At 47.3% G+C, this 23974-nt stretch overlaps 1 protein-coding gene across 4 annotated transcripts in view; it reads left to right on the plus strand.

Moving 5' to 3' along the window:
- Positions 1 to 23974, plus strand: part of HPCAL1 (hippocalcin like 1) — an 82877-nt gene that overhangs the window by 11656 nt on the left and 47247 nt on the right. Inside the window, exons 1-2 of one of the 4 annotated variants that reach the window (XM_042803438.1) lie at positions 4177 to 4505; positions 20935 to 20981. The gene's annotated coding sequence lies outside the window, so the exon portion shown is untranslated. Of the gene's footprint in view, positions 1 to 4175; positions 4506 to 4827; positions 4906 to 20934; positions 20982 to 23974 lie in introns of those variants that run through there. The other 3 variants (XM_033009962.2, XM_033009963.2, XM_042803440.1) reach the window with 3 other exon arrangements.

Consider the following 23974-nt stretch of genomic DNA (forward strand, 5'->3'; position numbering starts at 1 on the left):
AGGTCCTGGCTCTTCTGGGAGAGGCAGATCAAAGCCTGTCTGACCCACACAAGCTTTCCTGCCAGACACCTGGCCTGAAAGCGGCTGGAGCAATTGGCTGCCTTCAAGGATGCCACCACCACTTTCCATCCCAACAACCATGACAGGTATTAGGAGACCAACATGGAAAGAGTGGGCTGAATCCTTAATCCTTGTCAGCAGTTTCTTCCTTTGTTCATTGGTGCTGGGCTGTCCAGGTCAAGCTGATGAACTGCTCAAAAAAGGTAAATATCGTTTTAATCTCTTCCTTGAGTTAATCATGCCAAACCACAGGAAGGCAGGTAATAATTCAAGATTAGCAATAGCCTTATGAAGCTCACATTATTGTGGCAGATATTTAAAGAGCAGCATGCCACACACCTCAAATACTTTAGTTTGCATCTAATCCCTTGGTGATTAAACCGCAGACAGCAGAAGGAATTTCATACAAATTCAGTATAGTTGGAATGATGCAGATGAATCTAATTCAATCCCTCTTTGTTTCTCATTCCTGAATGTGGAAACTGAATGAAAAGCAGAAAGAAAAATCAAACAAAAGGTGAGATGCCAGAGCAGCTATGGATTTAAGTTTGCGAAGGTCCACACTAGGTCATCATGGGACTATTACAGACAGGCTTAATGAACATACGTCATCAAAAGAAGAACTTCAAATAAGCCAGATACACCCAGTGGGCCCAATTTTGCAAATGCATTCACAGAATCAAGCAATCATTTATCTTGGAAAAGATACTTAAGATCGTTGAGTCCTACCACAAACCTACCATAGCCAAGTCCACCACTAAACCATGTCCCTAAATGCCACATCTACACGTCTTTTAAGCACCTCCAGGGACCATGGCTCAACTGTTTCCATGCGCAGCCTGTTACAATGCTTGACAACCCTTTCAGTGAATATTTTTTTCTTAATATACAATCTAAGCTGCCCCTGGCTCAACTTGAGGCCATTTCCTCTCATCCTATCACTTGCTACTTGGGAGAAGAGACCGACACCCACCTCACTACAACCTCCTTTCAGGTAGTTTTAGAGAGTGATAAGGTCTCCCGTCAGTATCCTTTTCTCCAGGCTAAACAATCCCAGTTCCCTCAGCTGCTCCTTGTATGACTTGTGCTCCAGACCCTTCACCAGCTTCATTGCTCTTCTTTGGACACGCTCCAGCACCTCAATGTCTTCCTTGCAGTGAGGGGCCCAAACTTGAACACAGTATTTCACAGGACATTAAGTTCTCACAGTAGTACGGTTAAGTATGTGCTTGAGTGCATAAAATGAGAAACTGCCTACATATGGATCTTAACTTACAAATGCAGGGCCTGACTGTCTTCCCATGGCATATTCTCTGAAAATGAGAGCAGAGCTGGGAGGCTGCAGAGAAGGAGCAGCAGCTCTCACAAACTCATTGCAGGAATGGATCTGCATCTTCTTTTCTTCTGTTTGTGAGCAGTCGTTGACTTTCTAAGGCCATCCTTTGTTTCCCAAAAGATTTCTGTAACGCAGGAATTGCTCGTTATCAAGCATTAGGACTCAAAATCATCTGAAATCACGATGGTGTTTCTTTGGCTGGATTGCATGGCAAAATGGATTGCACCATCTTGTATCTGGTCACAGCTGGAAGGGTGCAATTCTCGAAGAAAGAAGTTGCGTATAAATGATAGTAATGCCTCATTTGGTCCTTGTTGTGTTTTCCCCAATAATCGTTGAATCCAGAATTATTTTCAGTATTTACGCAATTTATCGTGGGATAATATAGAGAATACTAGTGGGCTCAGAGAGAGAAACAGCCATAGGCACTTCTCAAATAAGTACCCACTGACCATAAAATGCCCCTGAGTCCCCCAGCACAGGCAGCTCCTGACAGAGGTGTTTGAGTGCTGTGCTGAGCAGGGTGCCGTGCAGCACGAGGACACCCACCCGAGGATCACCCCAAACCGCGGGCAGCTGCCAAGTCCCATCACCCCAGGGGCATCCCTGAGAGGAACCGCTGTGCTGAGGAACCTCTGGCACTGGTTGCAGGTCTCCTCACACAACCTGTCCACTGCAGGATGCGGGGCAGCCCCGTGAAGCAGAAAACCTGCTGCTGTTGGGGCTACCGGCCGGCAACCACGTTAAAAAGGAAAGCGGGATTGAGTGCCATAAACTGCCTCCTCTCTCCAGACGTCAGCCCTGAGGGCTGTAAATCTTGGAGGAGGCCTCAAGTAGGTACTTGCTGTGTTGCCACCCATTCCTGGGCGAAGGGTGATGTTGTCACCCGTGCCACCCTGGCAGAGCAGCCGGAGTGGCACGGCGGGAGCCACAACCCCATCCCCACAGCCAGCCCTGCGTAGGTGGGCAATGCTCGCATGGGGAAATCGAGGGGATTACTCACGTGTGATCATCTCCTGCAAGGAGAACCCAGCTTCCAGTATGTGAAGTTGTTTTAACTGTTCAGGTTCTTTGGTTTCCAACCTTGTTCTTTGCCTTAGGCTGACTTTTTTTTTTTTTTTTTTTTTTTTTCAACCCGGCAAAATGGTTGAACTGTTTCTGAGCAGCCTTGGAGAAAATGGTTATTGCTGAGCACCATTTTCAACTCTTTGCATCAGTGTATTCAAGCTTTGGAGTACATGTGAAAGGTGTGGTTGTTTCAGGTTTTTGTTTTTTATTTTTTTTTTTTTTGGTTGTTTTATTTTGCTGTCCTTAAAACAATTGTTGGACTTGGTGCAGAGATAAGCTTTGAAAAACTGCTGCTTTGTTGGTGGTGGTATTTTTCTGTTTGTTCCCGCCTGCCCTTGCCTCCCAAGGTTTGTCTCTAAAATCTTTAAGTATCTTTTTCCTGGTGTGGCCTTGATTTCAGCTCTATTCTTATCTTGCGACTGCACTGAATGTGCTCACTTAGTCTCTTATAAGGGGAGGCAGAGTGAAAACGACAGATAAGGCACAGTGGCAACTACATTAAATTCTCCATATATTTTTGACTTAAAAATGTGCTGGGCAGTAGCTGAGGAGAGAGGGGGGTGGTGGTGGTGCAAAAAAAGGTATCCTAATGGGAAGATTCACTTCTTTGTCTGAGCTGCAGGCCGTATTTCTGAGCAACGCTTCCAATTACCTCCCTCGGGAAGCAGATTAGCATCAATCCCTAAATCCCCTCCATTTTGTGATGGGGTACGCGGGTAGGCTGAGCAAGTTCATGTCTCGCACAGAACCACGAGCGCCAGTCTCCGAACCGGGTGGGTCTACACCCGCCCATCCATCCATCCATCCATCCACCCATCCATCCATCCATCCATCCATCCATCCATCCATCCATCCATCCATCCATCCATCCATCCACCCATCCATCCACCCACCCACCCATCCATCCATCCATCCATCCATCCATCCATCCATCCATCCATCCATCCATCCATCCATCCATCCATCCAACCATCCATCCATCCATCCATCCACCCATCCATCCATCCACCCATCCATCCATCCATCCATCCATCCATCCATCCATCCATCCACCCATCCATCCATCCACCCATCCATCCATCCATCCACCCATCCATCCATCCACCCATCCATCCATCCATCCAACCATCCACAGCCGCCGGTACCGAATTCACCTGTGCCACTATCCGCCTTGCTGGGGGGCACCGCTGGGATGGGAGATGAGCACTTTGGGTGGCGGGAGTTGTCCGCATCGCCCCGCTCGGGAGGGGGGGGGGGGGGGGGGGGGGCGCGCTGTGAGGCTGCTGTGCCCGCTCCCACCGGCCGCTCCACCGCCGCCACCCGCGCCCCCAAAACTTGCCACCGCCGGCCGCGCTGGGGATGCGCGCAGGGCCTGGCGTGAGCCCTGGAGTCCTTGTTTGCTTTGGGGTTAAAGACCAAAAAATAAAAAAATTAAAAAAAAAAAAAGAGGAGGGGAGGGGGGGGTGAAAAAAGAAGGTAAAAATCCAAACTTTTCCCCATGCCCACTCCCGCGTTGCCGCTGAGGCCGGCAGCGAGCGCCGGCGGGGCGGGCGCACGCCCCCGCGGGCGCGCAGCCCCGCGGAGCCGCCTCTCCGCGCTGCCCCGCCGGCCCCGCACTTCCTGCCCGGCGGCGGCGGCGGCGGCGGCCCGGGCGATACCAAGTGGCCCGGCCGGGCGGGAGCGGCGGCGGCGGCGGCGGGCGGGCCGCCCCTGCGCGGGGCTCGGCGCTGCGCACGCCGCGGGGCGGCCGCGGAGCCGCGGCGCGGAGCGCTCCGCCCCTCCGGCGCGCCCGCTGCCCCGCCGGGGAAGTTGAGCTCCGTCCCTCCGCTCTCCCCGGTCCCTCGGCGACGAGCTCCTTCCTCCCCCTCCCTCCAATGCGCCTCCCGCTCATTTCCTCTTTTCCTCCCCGCTCGCCGCCGCTCCGCAGGCGTGCGGCTCGCCCGGGCGCCGCCGCAGAGTTGTAGCTCCCAGGAAGCCGCCGCGCTCCCCGCGCAGCCTCCGCCGCTCCCAGGCCGCCGCGGGACCCCCCTCCGCCACCCGGGTAAGGGGCTGGGGCTGCCCCGCCGCCGCCCGCGGGGCGCCGCGGAAACTTCGGCGGGGCTGCGGGACAGCCCGCGCTGCCCTCTCCCGCCGCGGGGGGCTGCGGGAGCGCGGAGTTTTTTTTTTTTTTTTTGGGGAGGGGGGTAGGGTGGGTATTTTTGGGGGAAGGGTGGGGAGCGAGGGTTGGAAAGATCCCGGCTGGCTGGCGGGCGCGGGGCGCTCCGCGCATCTCTTACAGCCCCGCGGGGCGCGGAGCGGAGCGGGGCCGGCGCCTCCTTCGCCGTCGGGGGCTGCGGAGCGGATCGCGGGGGGGGATCCGCGGGGCTGCGGTGGTAGCGCTGCCTCGCCCCGAGCCGTGGGGAGTGCCGGCGTTTTCCCCGGCCCTCGGGAAGAATACATCCGTGCGTATTCGTATGTCTTTCTCTCTGTGTTTGTATATATATGTATATCAGTGGGTATATATACGTGTGTGTATATACACATGCAGCCCGCGTGTGTGGTTGGGGTGTGTGTGAGTCTCGCCCGATGATGAAGGGAGTTACGCAGCTCTGCTTTATGGTGGTTAATGGTTTACCCGGCGAAGTTCCCGCCGCATGAATGTTGCAGGGTGCTTTGAGTCAACTCCTTCAGATCCGGACTTCCTATTTGCCACCTTCCCCAACGGCCCCTCAAAAATGCTGGCATCTGCCCCTGGGGAGTAGGCTTTTTTTTGGGGCGGTCTCCTCCCCAGGGAGATGGCTGGGGATGCTCTGGGGGCCGGATGGCTGTGGCCAAGGTCACCCTGGTCCCCTGAACCCGGGGCGAGGGGGGACACCCTGCTTCCCGGAGGTCGTGGCAGCGAAGCCGTCTGCCAGGCACGGTTCGCATCGGGCTGCCGGGGGATCGGCTGGAACACAGGGCTCCGGGCGCACAAGAATTGCCAGAGCACTGGGAATTGCAAAAAAATAAGGAATTAGAACAAGGCAAGTGTGTTTACGAGTAAGTTTCCGTGCAAATAAGTTTCTGCTTGGTTTGGGAAAAGGTCGCGTAATGTACCATCTGGAATGAAAGGTTTGCTGAGAAAAACAGCTGGGCGTTCAGTAGGTCTGTGTCTCCTGCTCACAGCTGGGTAATTTATACCTTTATGACACAATGCTGAGGTTTTTTTTTACAGGAATACTTGTAGGCAAGCGCTGGAATGGGGTGTTATCCTGTAATCCCATTCACAAGTGAAAATCTGGTAGGGAGATCAGATTTTCTCTGTGGGGGAAAGGAGGAATCAGTTACTCCCTCCCCAGAATACTCCGCAGTTTTCCCAACAGGAGTCATTTGTTGTGGTTTTGTGTTCAAAAACCTTGCCTGAGATAAAACTGGAGCGAAGACCAGGGGGCTATTCCAGCAGCTCACCGGGATGATGGAGCTGTCCTGTGTGGGGTCCCACCAGCATCATCGGGTGCTTCCCACGGTGGCTGGGGAGCAGAACCAACGAAAAGCCCATGCAGGTCCCTGCCTGCTCCGGGGCCAGATATCCACCTCGCTCCCAGTGCCTCGACTCTTCAGGTGCTTGGATTGGGAGCTCTTTGATTCAGGCTGAACGACCTTACAACTGCCTATGTTTGATTTCATCTGGTGTGGTGAAGCTCGGGGAAATAGGCAGATAACTTCCCCGCATCTTCCCTTAGGTTAGGTGGGAGATGCTGACCAGGCAGCAGGGCATGCGTTACCTCTTCCTGACACCAATTTTCTGCTTTTCTTTGTTTCTTGCCTGAAATTTAGGCTTTCTCTGTGTGGAAGTGTAGGAAACCGGGAGGGAAATAAAGTGTGTGCTGCTATGGAGTGGCTGTCGCAGCGCTGGCAGCAGCTCTGCTGAGGAGTCAGCAATGCTGGCAAAAGAAGTGCTTTTGTTGGCACAGCTCAGTCCATTCAGGGAATTCTGCCAGCTGCAGGAGTGGGGTTTGCTCTTGCAGCTGGATGCTTGCACCGGCGGGAACTTGTGTAAGTGTAGACAAACCTTTTGAGCTCTCAAATGCAGCCGTGGCGGTGTATGCGCAGGCGATGCTTCGCTCGCTGTGTGTCGCAGCTGGCACCGTGGTGCCTCCCTCCCTCTGCCATCCCAGCTCACCCGCACCGCAGCAACATCGGGCCAGTTGTTGGGAGCCGGTGATAGAGGTTACTTTGTAGCCTAAGCAATGTTAAACTTAGATAATGACTCTGCAAAAAAAAAAAAAAAAAAAAAAAAGGGAGGGGGGGGCAAAAAAAAAAAGAGAAAAAAGCATGGGATCTCTGATTAGAAATGGTTGCAATTAAAAATATTCATGCAACATGATTTTATTTTTTCCAAGCAAGATAGTATTCTTTTGAGTATTGATTATTTTGATGTGAGGCAAGAATGCTGGTAGGCTAAGGGGGCAATGTGAATTAAAATTTTATACTGTTGGGGTTCTTTTTTCTTGCTTTTAGTGATGTGAGACTGTAAGGAATGAGGTTGTGCTGTCTGTGTGTGCAAGATGCACTGTTACTCAGGGGAAGAGGATCTCGCGCTTTTCCAAAGAACTGCTGGTCTTTCCTTCAAGCATGACTTTTAGATCAGATTCAGTAACAAATGCAGTATGTTTTCCAGTGAATGGAATCAAAACAGACTTTTTTTTTTTTTTTTAAATGTGTTTTTCCTCATGTTCCTAGGATGCTTTCCATAATGTCTGCATGTGGGGGTCAGTTTCTTTGTCTGTAGTAGAAAATAGTTTGTGTCCAACTTCAGCATCTTGATGGAGTTTAACTTAGGCTGAAGTTAAATTTCTTTTGGCAAGAAGTGATTTATCTTCTCTCATGTTGACTGTATTACTGAATTGTGTGGGATCCTACCCATGGATTGTGGAAGGATTTGCTCTTGCAAAATTGTGGGGTCTTAGCCTTAATGAGCAGAAAATGTTTTAAATCAATGTCTGAAATTTCCATTGTTCCAATAATCCTCTACTATCCTGAGAGTATAACAAATGCAGTTATCTTCACTTCATCAGCCTTTTGCTGTATAAAAGCTTGTGTTTTGCTAACCTGCTAATTAACCCATTGATTTCTGTATTTCTTGACTTCCCCAGATAAATATCTTCTGCCTATTGTCATGCTCTGATAGCAAAGTAATTGCGAATTCTTGAACAGTGGGGGCACATACTCCATGAAGGAGCTCCTTACCTTATCTTCCCAAGTCTTTCAGTGGATAGGAGAGAATATTCTTCAGCTGAACCTCCTGGAAATGTGACCTTTCTGGAAATACAGTGTTATGTTGCTTAATGACTGGAAGACCCATAGGATTGACTGCAGGATGAATTATGCATTCTCCTGCACTGATTGCACTGGAATTAGAAGGCAGGAGCTGGGGGGGGGGAGGCTGGATCCATCTCCTAGTCTAAGAAATAATGTAGTTCTTCTCGATTGCACTGCATGAAATATGCCTTTATTATTATTAAGAAATGCTGCTTATAATTTGCACAGTAGGTTTGTAGACCTGTGAATAACCAGGGAATGGCAGTGGTACTTTGACTATTTCAGTGTTTCTTGTCCTGTAGTTGTGTATCTTTTTAAAGTCAAAGAAAGCAGAAAGTAGTTTAAGGAATTCTCCCCGGTGACCCATGTTAGTTGAGATACTGTGGAAACCCATGCCAGCAGCTTTCTGTGCAAAAGATGCCAGAAACAGCCTGGCCAGCTTTTCTCTCCTCTTGCTCGCCACATGTTTCCTGGTGATGGAACTGCCTGTATCAAGTGACACAATCTACTTGAAATCTGGCTGGGAAAAACAAAACAAAACAAAACAAAAAAAAAAAAACAAACCCACAAAAAAACAAACCAGCAACAGAACTTAGATGTAGCTATTGTTACATACAATTTGTGCACCAGCCTTTGAGACCTTCTGCCATTTTTTCTGGTCACTTTTACAAATATGTTTTAGCCTTATTTTCTTTTTGTGCCCTCTCTTTTCAAGGGAGATCAGGCTGCATATATAGCAAAGGCTGCAGCTGGATAAATGCATGTTTAACAACTGGGGAAAAAAAAGGGTGCTTGCTAGCATCCTATTTCAGTTGTTGTAATCTTAATGTATACAGAAAGAAGTTCTGAGCTGATGGTATCCCTTTAAATATCCACTTGGCTTGGAAAACACTGGATTTGGGTGACAGGGACACCTGGAGACTTCAGGGCTAAAAGGCATGGCTTGCACCTACAGAGATGCTTGCTGAAAATGAGGTGTACTGAGATCCTGCCACGCTTGCCAAGAGCAACAGCTAAACTTGGGCAGCTGGTTTAGCAATTAAATTATGTTTTTGTTTTGGACAATGGGTTTATCGTAATGAATTAACCGGTGGACTAGTCAGAGTGGCAAAAGGGTTTGTTTTTGATTCCCCAACCATGCAGCGTGCCAGCATCAGGAACGTACTTCCCACCAGTGGAAGTGCAAGAAGCATTTCACACTGAGTGCCCCAGGGAGCGTGGATGTGTGTCGTCTGGTATGCAAACCCCAAATTCTTGCAATTTCTTGAAGATACGAGTGTGTGATGGATGGTATAGCTTGGGCATGGGATAAGGAAATACATCTTTCTGATGCTTGAAAGTTGGCACATGGCTCATGCAAAGTCATTTTAGAATAGGTGGGGGTGGCGGCAGTGGGAGGAGGGAGGAAAAGAAATGCCTTTGGGGGGCCGGGAGCCAGCGCGTGGGTGTGCTTCTCATTCACCTCTGCTCCGCACAGGCTAGCGGGTCTGTGCAGAAAGGATGCTTTTCCCTGCTCGGAGGTAGCAGGATTTTTTTTTTTTTTTTTTTTTCATATTTCTTTTTTTCTTTCTAAAGGGCATTGTGCTTAGGATGCTCTGTTCTTGGCAGCTCGCCCATGGTGCGAGGGGAGAGAGCTCGCTGCTTTTGGTGGTGCTGCAGATAGCCACCGTCAAAGCCAGTTAGCATTTGCAGGGCATCCAGCATCCTTTCCTTTTTCTCTTTAGTGAAGCTTTTTTTTTTTTTTTTCTTTAAGCAGGTAAATGGTGTTTCTGCAAAGACATCGCTTTGTCTTTCTTAAAACTTATGTGGGGACAAGCAGACTTTTCTTTGGAGGACAGTTCGGGGCTCATTGGTGAGTGCATGAGAGGGGAATGAGAGTCACAAGGGAGGACGCTGTGAACCATTAGCACCGACTTTAATTATGAAATGTGTGTTCAAAGGAAACCAAGCTTACTTTGCGGTGCTTTGGAAAGGGCCTAAAAGGGACATCTGTTAAATATGTTAGAAGATGCTTGAAAACCCTGTATCCCCTTCTCCAGAGCTGAAGGGAAGGCAGCAGCTTGAAACTTAGGCGTGGAGCACAGTCCTGGCAGGAGCTGCCTGGCTGGCTGGAATTGCAGGCAGCTGCCTTTTTTCGTCTTCCTCACAGAGTGGTCAGGACACCGCCTGAGAACAAGCCAGGGCTTCTGCTGTCCCTCCCAGTTTCCAAATCCAGTTTCTTCTTCAGTGGTCAATACCCCAGTGTCTTGTGTCACCTCTCTCTCCTCTCCCCAGTGTCTGTCCTCCTAAAGATCTTGTACCGACAAAATCTGTTGCTGTACAGAGGAGAGGGGAGGAGAAATCAGAGTCAGCATAAAAGACCCTCTGTGATTAGATATTACTTTGATTTTTGCTAGACTCAGTTTTATTGCTCTTAGGTTCATGTGTGTCAGCTTTGCTTCAGAGGGATTCTGGGGGGGCTTTCTAGAAAATGGGTGCTCCTGTGTATAAGAGTTTGTTAGAGGAGACACTTAGGCAAAATAAAACGGAGGTTGGAAATGCAGATATTTGACAGTCACCTTTTTGTGACCAGTCTCTGAAAGCCAGAACAATTTAAATGGGAACAAGCATGTGCCTGTGTCCAACCTCTCTCCTCGCTTTGTGCAGGGAAGCCTGGATGGTTACATCCAGTGGAGGTTGGCAGGCCAAGCCTGTCTGTGGTATAAGGAGCCTGCTTTCCCCCAAGTCCTGGGGGAAATGATTCCCCTGGCCTTAGGTTTGACATGGAGCAAAGCCAGTGAAATCAGCTGTGGGAGACCTTTTCATTTCAGTTGGCTGCCTTGCTGTTGGTAATTCACTGACTGGGTGGGTTTGCTGGGTGCTGTACCCTCAGTGGTGGCTGTGGCCCCTTCCCAGGTTGTCAGGACAGGAGTTTGGTCGCTGCATGCCCTCCTGTACCCCCAGGGAGCAGTGTGAGCCTGGGGGTGCCGAGGTCCTCCACGCCAGGCTTGTCCCAGGAGCCACAGCTCTGCCTGGGTCAGTCAGGAGCTCTCTAGGTAGGTCAGAAGACGTGTCAGAAGACTCATCAGAAGATTTTTTTTTTTTTTTTTTTTTTTTAAATGGAAATTGGATTTCATTCCAGCTGAGGGTAATTGGAGCTGTGGTAATGGTCTGAAAGCAAATGAGAATGAGCTCTGTAGGCCGCAGCTGTAACTTTCTGTTCTGCTCATGTCATGCTTCTTAAAATGGCATTCATTCCTAAATCTGGCCCTAAAGTTTTGTTACTAAGAGCGGTGTTTTTCTCAGGAGGTAAACAAAGTGAGGGAAGACCACTCTTAATTTTTAATTCATCCTCTAGTCTTCCTCTCCCATGTCCTTAAGGGTGTCCTGAACCTGTGGCTGACTTGCCCAGACAGGCTTGTCCCCGTGGGAAACCTCCTGACCCTGGTGTCAGTTTGCAAAGGAGCAAAGAATCTGTCTTATCCTGTTGTGATCGCGAACAGCCCTCCAAAGCAGCTTGTGGCTGCCGGAGGAAGAATCTGCGACTCCAGTAACGTCTCCCTGCCAGCCGGCAGAAGGAGAGGAGTCTTTACAGGAGAAAATCCCATCACTGAGGATCCTCTAGAGCGGAGAACCAAAGCAAATGCTGTGCCTGTCACAGGAGGGGGTCTCTCTTCTGACAAAATGGCTTTTGCACATGGGTTTTGCCAGATCTGAGCTTCTCAGCCACACCGGCTGCGACTTCTCTTCTTTCAGATCTCCGGGTGTTTGCCTGTGTCTTTTACCACCCCCGATGGGGACTGTTGGCAGGCTGTTTGCAAGGTGTGCGCTGCACCTTTCCAGAAGTCCTGTCCCTTAAGTGAGCCAAGCTGTTATGAACTGATAGCACCAGAAACAAGTGAATTTACTGAGTGCTCATATTTACGTGTGTAATTCAGAAGGCATGGTTTGGCACTGAAGGTGCCCTTGCAGGCCGTTTCCAGAGCTCTGGTTTGTTGCAGGGCATGTTCAAGGATTTTTCTCAGCAGTTGGCTTAGCCATTGTCTTCTGGGTACCAGGAGCTTCCCAGTCAGGTGTTGGCCATTCCCATTTGTGTTGGAATGTTAGCTGCATCTTGGTGCCAAGCTTTGTTTTCAGATGCTTGGTAACTGTGGCTGATGCTGGGGTCTTGTATTCCTCATTAATGGGCTTGATGGCTTTTTGTGCTTGGTGGGGAGCATGTTTCTAACAAAAATGCTCTGCATTGCTTGCTCAGTTTCATGAAAACATTGTAGAAGCATTCTAGGGGAAGTTTTAATATTCTTGAGCTGTATGCATGCAAAAGGCCAGGCTGACTACTGAATATTAATGTCTGCTCAGGGGCTCGTAACGAGCGTGCGTTCCAGTGTAACAGTCATTAGACAGAAAGACGAACTATCAGTGGCTTTTAAATATCACGAGGGGTAAAGCATTGTGCCTTCCGCTTTCCATGCAAACACATTTGCTGTCTCATGCCCGGTGTTTGGGTGGACACTGACCCAAGGAAGATGTGCAGATGCTGGGGTAGAGCGGTGCCACAGGCTGAGCTCCTTGGGGCTGGGCACTGGTGCCACCTCTGCCTGTGACAGCTTTTGTGACATCCCAGTGCTTGTCTCCTCTCCTCCCCCAGCTCACCCTCCTATCCACATCAAGCCAGGGAGATGCCAGGCTCCTGCTTCCCATTATCAGCTTCCGTTTAAATCTATTTCTTGATGTCAGTCAGCAGTGGAAGGAGAGGGAAAAATCCCTAACCGGAGTAGCAACAGTGACATCCCAAAGCATAGACTTCGGGGTGGTCACCCATCAGTCTTCTCCAGGTGCCTGGTTTCACGCAGGTCGTGGCTCCCACTAAATACAAAGAGGAGAGGACTTCCAGTGCTGCCACCTGAGCGTCCCTGCGGCTCCCGAGGAGGGGTTCGCCTGGCTGGGTTTCAGACAGCCCCGCTGCTGGCTGAACCCCATCTCCGCATCCCCTGGTTGTGCTGGGACAGCCTGTGCCAAGGGTAAGCTGTGGGCTGTGGGAGGGCTGCCCGCGGGGGAGCAGCAGCCTGTCCTGTCAGAGCAGGGAAGACCTCACTGCCTGGAAAAATCTTTGTCACCTGCGGTTGATATTTTACAGTCTCTAAAGCCGTGATTGATGTGTGCAGGAAGTTGTGCTCTTACTGTTGCTTTTCCAACTCTCTGGGGGTGAACAAGACACCGGTGCATCTGGTTTTTGCTTTGCTTTCAAGATGGGTTTCCACGTATAATTATAAAGATGAGAAGGTGTAAATTTTTGTAGACTAGTAAATGATCTGCCTGGGAGCATTAGTTTGTGATAAACTCCATGTAAATGCTACTGCATATTCTATAGCTGGAGTGTGGTTTTATGTAGCGTAAAATAGCCTCAATATGTAGAGAGAGTTAAGGTTATATGAGGCACCTTGGCTGTGCCATAACAGCATTTATCACTGTTATTTGGTTTTGAATCAATTCAGGCTTTATTCAGTCCTTGGAAAGTTTTTGAACTCTTTCAACTACTGCTCTGTTACATCCCTCCGCCTGGTATCTTAGCTGATAGAAATTTGCAGTCTTCTTTAATAAACAGCAGTGGACACTATGTCCTGCGTAGCTGCTTAGCAAATCTTATTTTAGCAGATGCCTCCCTTCCCGTGACCTTCCTTATTCGCTCCATCCCTCCCAAATCTTTATTGTGTAATTTGAATGTAATGTTTAGTTTAGAGCATCCTGTGAAGCAGGGAAATGCAACTGAAAAGGAGGCTAAAAAGGGGAAGAGAGAAACTTCCTGGACAATGAATGTGTAAGGACGTAATTTAGTTAATTGTATTGGAAAAAAGTTTAAAAGAGGAAATAGAGTAAATAACTGTCACTGTTCTGTCCCCAACTGCCTGTATCCTTCTTAACTGTAGGCTGATCGTTTGTGTGTCAGGCCAGGCAGTATGTGGCATTTGTCAGTAGTCTTTTTGGGAAAAAACAAAACAAAACACCAAAACAACCCTGCAGTTCAGTGAAGGAAAGTATTTAAGTGAAAATAATTCATGTTGTTCTGACACTATAAATTAGATTAAATAAAATGTAACACATTTAGTCAGCAGAGTCTTTGAATTTCCATACCTTCTTATCCTTCTTTCATATGCATGCAACTTCTAGGGGAATTTATTGCAGTACGTGAGCTTATACAGCTTACTTTGGCAATCAATTCTGTGATAACATCAACTTACCCAGCTTGGCTTGTAGTCTTAGTCCTAGTGCTGTTCTGAAAAAGCCATTGCTTACCCTTCAATCTGTAAAGCTTCCTTACACTGTTATGGTTTCCTTTTAGCGGCTTTTGTGGAACCCAAGTTTGAGGTGTGTTTAATAAGCCAAATATCTTTGCTGGTGTCAAACTCTGCTAAGGACTGCAGATATTAATTACTCACTGAATTGGGCAGAGGAGATGTTTATACAGCTTCCTCACCTTTCTGAAGCAGGGCATCATGGCATGGTCATCCTCAGTGGCCACAGGTTATCAGCCAACTTGTGAGAGGGTCTGTTAAGCAGGAGGGACTGGAGCCAAAACTGACATGTAACGCAGAAATACAGTTTGCAGCTTTGGACTGAAGTGAGCAGAGCTCCTCCAAAGGCAGAGGAATTGCATCTGCCTCCACCGAGATGAATTGGTGGTGGTGTAGCTCACGATGTATTTCAAGATAGGCCTTGTTGGCGTGCAGGTTTCTCGTTTGCATGGGCTTCTTCTGGTTTCTGTTGTTTTCCTCGTTGTTCCCCCGAATCTGGCAGGGGTACCTGTTTGTGTTATGATAGCATCAGCCAGATATAAGATTCCTGCACCACACACTTCAGACTGGTCTCCAGTCAATGGTTTAACTGCTACATTGCAGATTTGTTCAATAAATAAACCTTCAAGGATGTTCAGAGTAAGGTTTTTCTAGATGTGGAACAACAGTTATTCACTGTAGACCTAGTATTCTACTAATTTAAGTCCAAGCTTTTCGGCTTGTACTCCAAGTGTTTCCGTGGTGTAAAGAATGCTCCAGCACGGCAATCATGCAGTGAAGATGTTTGGGACAGGCTGACGTGTTTCATAAAGTCCCACAGTAAAAATTGAGGGGATAGATGTGTTCATTTGATAGGATTTCTGTGACTTATGAGAGCCCAGCTCTGATGTCTTACAGCTAAGGTGTGACATTCCTGCTTGAGTAGGAGCACAACAGTCTTCCAGATGGAGACATAGGTCTCTTACTTGGAGAGTTTACATTTAAGCACCCAAGCAAACATCTTGTGCTCTCAGGACTTGTTGACTTACCTGATAGACCTGAGTTCCAAGGGAAACCAAAGGAAAACAACCTTCTGCCAGGGCAGAGATTACACCACCATACCTGCAACACCCAGCAGTCCCACTCTCCCTGTTTGTTTGTGTGTGTTTGTTTGCTTGTTTGTTTTTAAATGGTACAATATCCACCATTCTTTGTTCTGTCTTCTCTGCTGAGAGGTGGACCTGGCTTTGCATTTCACCTCACTTACGGGTTAAATTCACCAAGCAGTGTCAGCATGGCTTCACAAACAGGTGTAAGTACTGCTGATGATGAACAGGCTTCAGGTTGAAAAAATTTGTGTTGGAAAATTGTCCAAAATAACAGCAGAGGGACAAAGCCTGAAGGCAGAGAACTGGCAGGAGTTGGACACCTGAAAATGCAGGCTGCTTTACAGCATGAGAAATCAAAGTAGCCTGGGAGCCTGTTCTGTCAATAGGTGCAGGAGGTGCACTAAATGAGCAAGCATGGCCTCTGAGGAATGTTTTGAACTCCTCCCTGTTGCTGTTTCCTGATACTGTTGGTGTTTGGTGTTTCCTTCACACTCTGGCAGCCGCCTGGTTACAGTCATATGTGTGAGAAGTGGTGCTCTGCTACGGTGACTGCCAGGAGCTTTCATCGAGAGTTTCTGGGCTGTGGGACCATCTTGATACATATGTCCAGTTTGAAGCATTCAAGTTCAGATTCACTGTAGTTGTGGATGTGGTGACAGCTCAAAGCAGGTCTAGGACGTATCTCCTGTCTGCTACCACAGCTGATGCACTTGTGGCTCGGCTGATGGCCCAGGGCTCAAGGGAGCTACATTCACTCTGACTTCACCTTATGCCTCCTAAGATGTTCCTAGGGAGGCTGCAGGGTCTCCGTACATAGGTTTCCCATTGCAGTGGTTGGATTATAATACATTTCTGAGGGTGCTGCAAGCACATTGCTTAGGTGAAGTGATAATGGGAGAGGTGCTGCTAGCAGTATTGAAGGCAGAGGGAGGAGGGGCAGCAGTTTATTCTGTTAACACAACAGAAATAGCTCTGAGCAGTACTAGCCCCTCCTGGAACACACAGCCTGAGGTGTATCTGAACCGCAGCCATAGCAAGGTATTGAGGAGAACACTTGAATTAGCTTTTACATTAGCCGATGTCTAAATCTCTAGTTTTAGCACCCTGGAGCTTGGTATGGGCTAGTGTCCTGGCTTGGGCAGGTAACCTGTCCGGGAGCCGAGGGCAGCGAGCCTGTGCTGGGCTGCGGTGGCATCTGGGCTCTGAGCCACACCGGGCCGTGCAGATGATCCCGAGGACTTAGGCAGGCTGGGAGTGAGCATGAGTAGTGACAGTCCTTTGATGGGCAGGGTGAACTGACTGACTGACGGCTCCTTGGGGATGTAAGGGCCTTAAAGAAGACAAACCTGAAGGATAGAGTCCTCTGTGAGTTTCCTTGCACTGTGGGTTGAATTATATGTCGAGGTGGGATCTCTCAAAGCTGCTGGGTGGGCTCCGAGTGTGGTGGCTTACAGACCTGGTGTGAAAGGTGAGGAGCAGAAAGCGGGTGAGAGGTGAGTGGGAAGAGACTGTGCTATGAAAGAAGGGGTGGGTAGACCTACTCCAGAGCCGTTTGTCAGCCGACATGAGTGCTGGCATGGCTACACATGCAGTCTGGATGCATCCACAAGCATGCGTAGAAGTGCAACAGCCAAAGGTGAGGTACGGTGGTGGGTGGTGAGCTGGCTGGCTGGGGGAGACTGGAGGAAAATTAGAATAGAATAGAATAGAATAGAATAGAATAGAATAGAATAGAATAGAATAGAATAGTTCAGTTGGAAGGGACATACAACAGTGATCTAGCCTGACTGCGTAGCAAGTGACAGAACAGTTAGTTTCTTAGCTGTCTATGGACTGTTGCTACCCACATGTAAAGGGGACTGCAAAACTGAATGACCTACAAGCCCCCACCAGTTTGCATTTGTAAGAAAAAATGAAAAAAAACCCATCATGTTTTTATAAAATGGCAGAGTCTAGTTGGAAAAGAAATTGCAAATAAGAGAGAGCAGAGACCTCATGTAGTTCTCGGGGTTATCTCCACTGCTGCATACAGTGTTTGCAGACAGGTCACACCATACACAAACATAGCAACATTAATAACAGTATTGATTTGTCTTAATGCAGTTATGAAAGCTGAATCTTCGAGGTGTGGGAGGGCCTTATTGGTAATCGTCATCGAGATTGATCAAGGATAGTATCAGCCAACGGGGAACAAATGGAGGCTAGAACAAGGCAGGGTAAAATAGTGGTCATTAAAGGAAGAAAAGCGTCCACAACACTTGAGGCTTCTCCATCATGTAGAAAGAAATCTACTTAATATATAATGTTTATGACTCAAAGCAAAGGAATGGGGCTAAAATCACTTTGGAAAACAAGACAGAAGGAAAATAAAGGTGTCTGCAACAGTTTCAGTGCAAGCTAAGGCAGGTCTGAGGATGCTGCAGGACGTGGCAGAGCTGCAGTGCCTGTGGGGGAGGCAGGGGTGGGTGTTGCCTGACCGTTGGGAGGGAGTTTTACTCCTGCCGGATAGGTCAAAGCATGAAAAAAAACGCTTCTCACCTTGGTTTCTCTTGTCCATCGACGAATCCTCTATTTATAAGGAGGCTCTTTACAAATGATTATTTGGAGCAGTTTCCTCCTTAAGCTTTTTACTAGCAGCTCTGAAAATAGTCGATTGATGCACTCACCTCTTCCTGCCCAGCCTTAAAAGTTACTGACATCTCTTCCTTTAATTCTGCTTTGTAATTGTATTTCTGTCATAAGTTGCTTCTGCTAATTCCATTATACCTCACTTTTAATTGGCAGTGGATTTAAATGCTTCATGTGCTATTGACATAGAGATTAATATGTGCTGTCTGGTTACCCTCTGCTCCATCAGGTTGGAGCAAAGGTTTTGTATGATTATAAGAATTTAGCCATTTTTTTCCAGAAGTCTTTTGGGATGCCAGAATCTAGCCAAGGACTGGGAAATGCCATTTATTTTGAAACTATAAATACAGCCAAATAGTCTTGCACTATTCTGTAATGTTTTTGAATGCAGAAAGCACAACGGTTTTGTACCAGCAACACAGAAGAGAAATCAGAAGAGCCTTCTGCGTCGTATTTCTTATTTTGCTGTTGACCGGGTTCAATCCTTATCTTGCCTTTCCATTAGGTTGGGATCTTGGGGAGGTAACATCTATCCCTGTATAGAATGAGGATACTAGGTTCTCTTCCTAAAAAGATGTTGACACTAAAATGACTTGTTTAAATGCTTGTATTGCTGCCAGGTTGCAACATTTGTGAGCGCCTGCCTGGGGATCTCAAGGGTAATAGAAAATTTCATGGAGTCTTGGATCTTACTTCCTGTGAGCAGAAAGCTGTTGTAGTGAATTGACGAGGGAAGGTACCGGGGTAAAACAGGAAAAGAACCATTTCAGGATCACTCACATAAAATAAAGAAAAAGAGAAAGCCCCTTTTCTTCCAGGTTCTCTGGGTCTTAGGAAAGTATTTGTTTAAAACAACCCCCAGGTGTTAGGAGGATGCATGTGGCAGGGTCGGTCTTCAGTAAAACACAGTCAACTGGCAGCACCAGTGATGAGGGAAGAGGGCACATGAAGGGGCTGGCTGGTGACCCCCCAGCAGGGTGGGATGCCCTGACCTCACTGCCGTGACACTTCTCTTGCTCTCATGATTTGTAGAAGGAGCTGGGTTTCATCTGGCTGCTTGACTCTTCGGTTCTTTTCAATTTCTTCTAGGTGATTATTTTTGAAAACCTGTGGAGAATTTGTGAGGTTTTCATAACAATTAAAAAGCAAAAAATATAGCGCTAAATTTTTTTAAAAGGACGAGATGGAATTTCAGTACAATCAGTCTGACTTTTATTACAGTATTTTTCTGGAAGTTAATAAATTATTTCCCACCTAGGCATCTTCTGGGTGCTTATGAGCAACTGTCAGCACAGACTAGTCTGGAACAAGTCATGTCAGACATCCTAATTTCCTTCTACAGCAGGGTAAGAGGCCTTGTGGATAGAAGGAAAGCAGATGATATGATATACTTCAATCCTAGTCAAGTTTTTGGCACTGTTTTAATATTCTCAGAAGGAAATAGAAAGATAGGGGAAAGAAATTTTGGTGAAACTTTTGCCTTACAGATGATGCAATGTAAGTTTGCTAACCATGATCCAGGCTTAGCTCCAGAATGTCGTCAAGCTTAGAAGTATTGGGTGGGGATTTCCAGAGGTGGACCTGGTGGCTTGGGTCATTGTAGTTGATGCATTTGATAAAATACTGGTTCAGGCTCAACTAGTACCACCAAACTAGGGGAGGTTACAAGCGCTTGGGAGGAGGGAATAGGTTTTCAAATAGCTTTCGACAAAACCAGAAAATTAGCTTGGAGGGTCCATCATTCCCAGCTGAAGGCATTAACGTGGGCTTGCAATTATTGCTGGTGAATGAATTGTCTGTACAGACTACCTATGGGTGGTTGGAGGGGCTCCGCTGAAAAACGTTTTGGGATTATGGTGGGTCACGCACCATTTTGCCAGCATCATCCTGCTCCAACAGCAACAGACACAGTCTTCTGTAAACAGGAGGATGGACTTGCTGTGTCCTGTGTTGCATCTCCTGGTGCTTTGGTATCACTGGAATACTGAAGCCAACGTGGGGCACTGCGTTTGGGGGAAGTTGTGGAGAAAATGAGAGAGGCTAGTGGGTATCTGAAGAACAGGACCCAAGAGGAAAGATGGGAAGGAGTGAGAAGTTTGGTCTGGAGAGAAGGTGAAGAATTGGCACAGTGGGTTTGCAGTCTCTCGAAGACTGCTGCGAAGGGAGAAATATGAAACTTCTGCCCTGTTGAGAGAAATCTCTGAACTGTTGGGAGGCTTTGGTAATGTCTGGGATCTCTGTGGCTGGGGTTTTGCATTGGGCAGACCAAATGTGTGTGTTACAGGTGGGCTGGAGGCTCTTGGGAATAGGGTCCAAATCTGATGGGATTTTGTCTGCAGAAGTTACGAGGTTACTGGGTCAGACAAGGGCCTGGCTGGAAAGAAGTTGGTGTGGTGGGGCTGGAGATGTTGGGCTGGAGGAGATGAATGCTTCCCAGCTGTGCCTGGCCTCTGTGGTGGGAGAAATCATGGTCAGCTCTGTGGGGGGGTGGGAATCGGGGCAAGTCACTTGTTTTTGCTCTTCTAATCCACAGATTTTGGGAGATTAGGAATCATAGGAGCAGGTGAGCTGGCTCCTGGTGCTCTCGTCTGTGACTCCTTAAGTGCTGATGAACCCTCAGGATTCACAGCTGGCAGATGCTGAAGGGATGCAAATTATTTTACTCTGCTTTCTCAAGAAGTATGCTCGATGGAAAAAGAAGTGAATTCTAACCTTTCAGAGCAATGCTTAATGATGTCAGAAAACTTGAAATGGTCTCTCTCATACTTTCTCTTTTTCCTGTTTTTAGAACTTGGCATAGTAATATTTTGAGGTATAAGCCAAGCACACCTTCTGAATCTGAACTTGATATTTGCTTATTTTGAAAGATGAGTTTTACAAAAAAGTTTTAAAGTAGGAAGGGTGGTTTCAGCAGATTTTTGAGTGCCAGAAAAATTTGCTGTCTGAATTCGAGACAAGCATTTTTCGGCATGGGAGCTGTTTTCTATTTCAGGACAAATAATAAAATGCAAATGCAGGCAACAAAGTTGTTTCTCAGTGTACGGTAAGAACTGGAGTGGAGTTTTTGCATGTTTAGACTACTTCTGATTTTTTTCTCAGCTGGGAAAATTGGTTTTTACAGGGGAGGCCAAAAAGTGGGAAGGTTGTCACTTAGAAGAAAGCTGTAATGTAAAGTATATTTGATCTGTGTCTTCTCCTCCAGGCAATTGAGCCCCGTGGACTTTCTCTGAAGAGGTTCCAAGATAGGTGGTGAGTACTTTCCAGAGCCTGCTCCTTTCAAGGCACTCTTTAAATAGGTAACAGAAAAATTAAATTAGTAATAGAAAATAGAAGTGCTGGGTTTTGTTCTGCATTGAGTGCAGAAGTTTGCATTTGCTGAGCTTGTGGCAAACTTTAAAGCTGGCAAGGCTTATCTTTGAGTAGGGGTTTGGCATCAAAATGTTAAGACTTACCTTTGCACCAGAGTGAATTGCCTGAGACTGGATTAGTGAAATGTTATATTTTTAAAATTATTTGACTTTAGAGAAACCATGTACAAATTGCACTGTCTTTTTTAGTAAAAGTTTACATTGTCCAGTGGGGCAAAGTGTTTTCAGTGTCAGAGAGCAACCTTAGTTGTTTTTTTTTTTTTTTTTTTTATTTCTGCTCTGTCTCTGTTAATCTAAAGGAATGAAACTTCCAGAGGGTTAAATGAGTTGCATAACTCATGCTAATCTCTGCCGCATGTGACTGACTTTGTTCTGCCTGCACCCAAGACTTGCATGTCTTTTATTTCTATGCACTTCATTGGGTCCTTGTTTGTAAGTAAGCAAAACACTAAATCAGTAAAGAGCCGCAGGAGAAGGAGATAGCTAAGAAATGCTGATGATGTGGTGTTGCAGTCAGAGAGCCACCTCTTACGCTGATGTAAATCAGTGCAATTTCTTTTCCTTTGGTAGAGCCGATATCTTCCGGTGAGTGCCAGCCAAGACTTTGCTCTGTAGCACCCTTTGCTGTTTGTTTTCATTGTTTCTAGAGAAATATGTACCCTGTTTCCTCTTTCAATTCTAGATTTCTTTCTAATGAGATTAACCAAATTATATCATTACCCATTAATTGCTCAGGAAGTTTATTCTTTACTTGCATTTCCCTCGTGCACAGGATACAAACTATTAGAGCTCTTGTGTGTTCAGACTGACTAATGAACTACAACGGAATGTCCCAAATCTCTAATGGTCTTCTCCATCTTCCAAATCAATGTATTTTCCATAGATAAGGTGTCTTTTGTTACAGATGGCCCCGGGTTGATATGAAGTGTCTGTATAGCTGAAATGTAGCTATATTCACTTGTTTCTTGTCAGGGCAGGGGAGGATGGTGGGGTTTGGTGTGTTATACTGTGCTTATGTCCACCTTAAACATGTCTTCATTTTGGCCAGAAAATGTTTAGTTAACATTTATAATAGTCTTATTTAATGCCCCTTAAATGTATATGTCACCAGTTAACGTCTTTCATCAGTGAAAACATCCCCTACTTAATAAACTGTGTTATCCATGTTTTCTGTGTAAGGGGAGCTAATTTAACCTCAGACGATTCTTCTGACTAAGGCTTATGTCCCTAAACCATGAGTCTTATAAGGCCAAACTATGAATCTTGTGTGCCTTTTGCCAAAATGCTCTTGTGAGTAATAGCTTATGAACCCTTCCTCTCCCTCAGCCCTGCAGCTATGATTTGATCTGTATTATAAACCTGCATGCTGTTTGTACTGATAATTGCTATATTGGGACCTGAATCATCAGTTGATATTTCTGAGATGTTGAAAGATGAATCAAGCTCTTTTCCCAAGGGCAGAAGGCACTATGGGGTTGGTGACTGTAATGCCATGTGTGTAAAGGCCAGGCAATTTTAAACTGTCAGTTTAAATTGTACTTAGAATTGGATTTTCTTTTCTTATTGTTTCAGGTAACACCCAAACAGGTTATAAGTAGAAAAAAAACCTGATTAATACTCCAGCCTGTGCTTGCCGTAGATAATGTTTTTTTCTCCTGGGGTAGTCCCTTTGATTAGTGCTTTTAAAAGCATGAAGGTCCTGTGGTCTTTTGGGGAAACTTGGGCTCCCGATGCACTTCTGCAAACAAAGTTTAGAGGTGTCAGGTGTCTATAAATCACATTTTTCCTGCTTCAGTGGTCTGTATTCCTTCTCACCTTTTCAAATTTGGGTCTGTCCTGTATTCCAATAGATGATCAGTACCACTGTGAAGGTACATCTTCAGAGTGTAAGTTGCTGTATGCAGCCTCATGGTGGTTGGGCTGTGTCAGTTCGTATTTAACATACAGTAAGAAACAGACTTGAAGGCAGACCAGTGCTGAGCCAGCTCGGCGTTTTTCAAAATGTAATGTGTGGCTAGCGGCACACGAGTGGCTTCAGAGCAAAGTGTAGCATCATGAAAACAAAATATATGTGAAAGTGCCTGAAAGTATCTTGAATTTTACCCTAGCTGAGCACATCTGGAGGTGAGGGTGCTGGCTGGGGAAGGGGGGACCAGGCACTTGGGTGCTCTCCTGATGGGGTACCGCAGGCTCTGACAGAGCAAGCTGCTTACCCGTGTTTCTGCCTGTAAGCACATAAGCAGCTCTGAGCAGCGGAGACCGGGGAGCCAGACACACGGTGGGAGACGCGCCCTGGGCAGGATGGCCACATCGGCAGCTGTGCGGGGGTCTCCCGTGTTTTGGGGTGCTGCTGGGGTGGCTGTGCTGGGAGGTCAGAGACGTGACGTGGGTGTGAGGGGCCGTCTCGGTCCCGGGTGTGATGCAGTGGGGCCGCAGGGGTGGCATTGCCATAGCCTCTGTGCCGTTTTGGAGGAGCACGGGAGTGGCTGCAGCCCATGGCCAGGGAAGGCAGAGGATGGGACGTGAAATGCCATGAACAACAGCAGAAACTGCCTGTTGCTTGCATGGATACAGGGCTCTGGCTGGAACAGGGCCCCTTGCTTCTCTGGTCCAGAGCTGGTGTGCATTGATGCAACATCCAGGACTTGAATTTTGAAGTGAAACTTTGCAGCGAAAGACTGACAGACCTGTCCTGACAAACTGGCTTTGAGAAACATTTGTTTTTAAACTGACAACTGAGCTGAAACATGTGCAGCCTTTATTTTCTAGGGAAGGTCACTCCCCTTGAATGGGAGGACGCATGGAGTACCGGAGGGTTGGGCTCCTGGAGATACCTCAGGACCACCCGTGGCTTGGCATGGAAATCAGGGAATG

Source organism: Tyto alba, unplaced genomic scaffold, assembly GCF_018691265.1.
Source record: "Tyto alba isolate M040663 unplaced genomic scaffold, T.alba_DEE_v4.0 Super-Scaffold_40, whole genome shotgun sequence".
NCBI classification, from domain to species: Eukaryota; Metazoa; Chordata; class Aves; order Strigiformes; family Tytonidae; genus Tyto; species Tyto alba.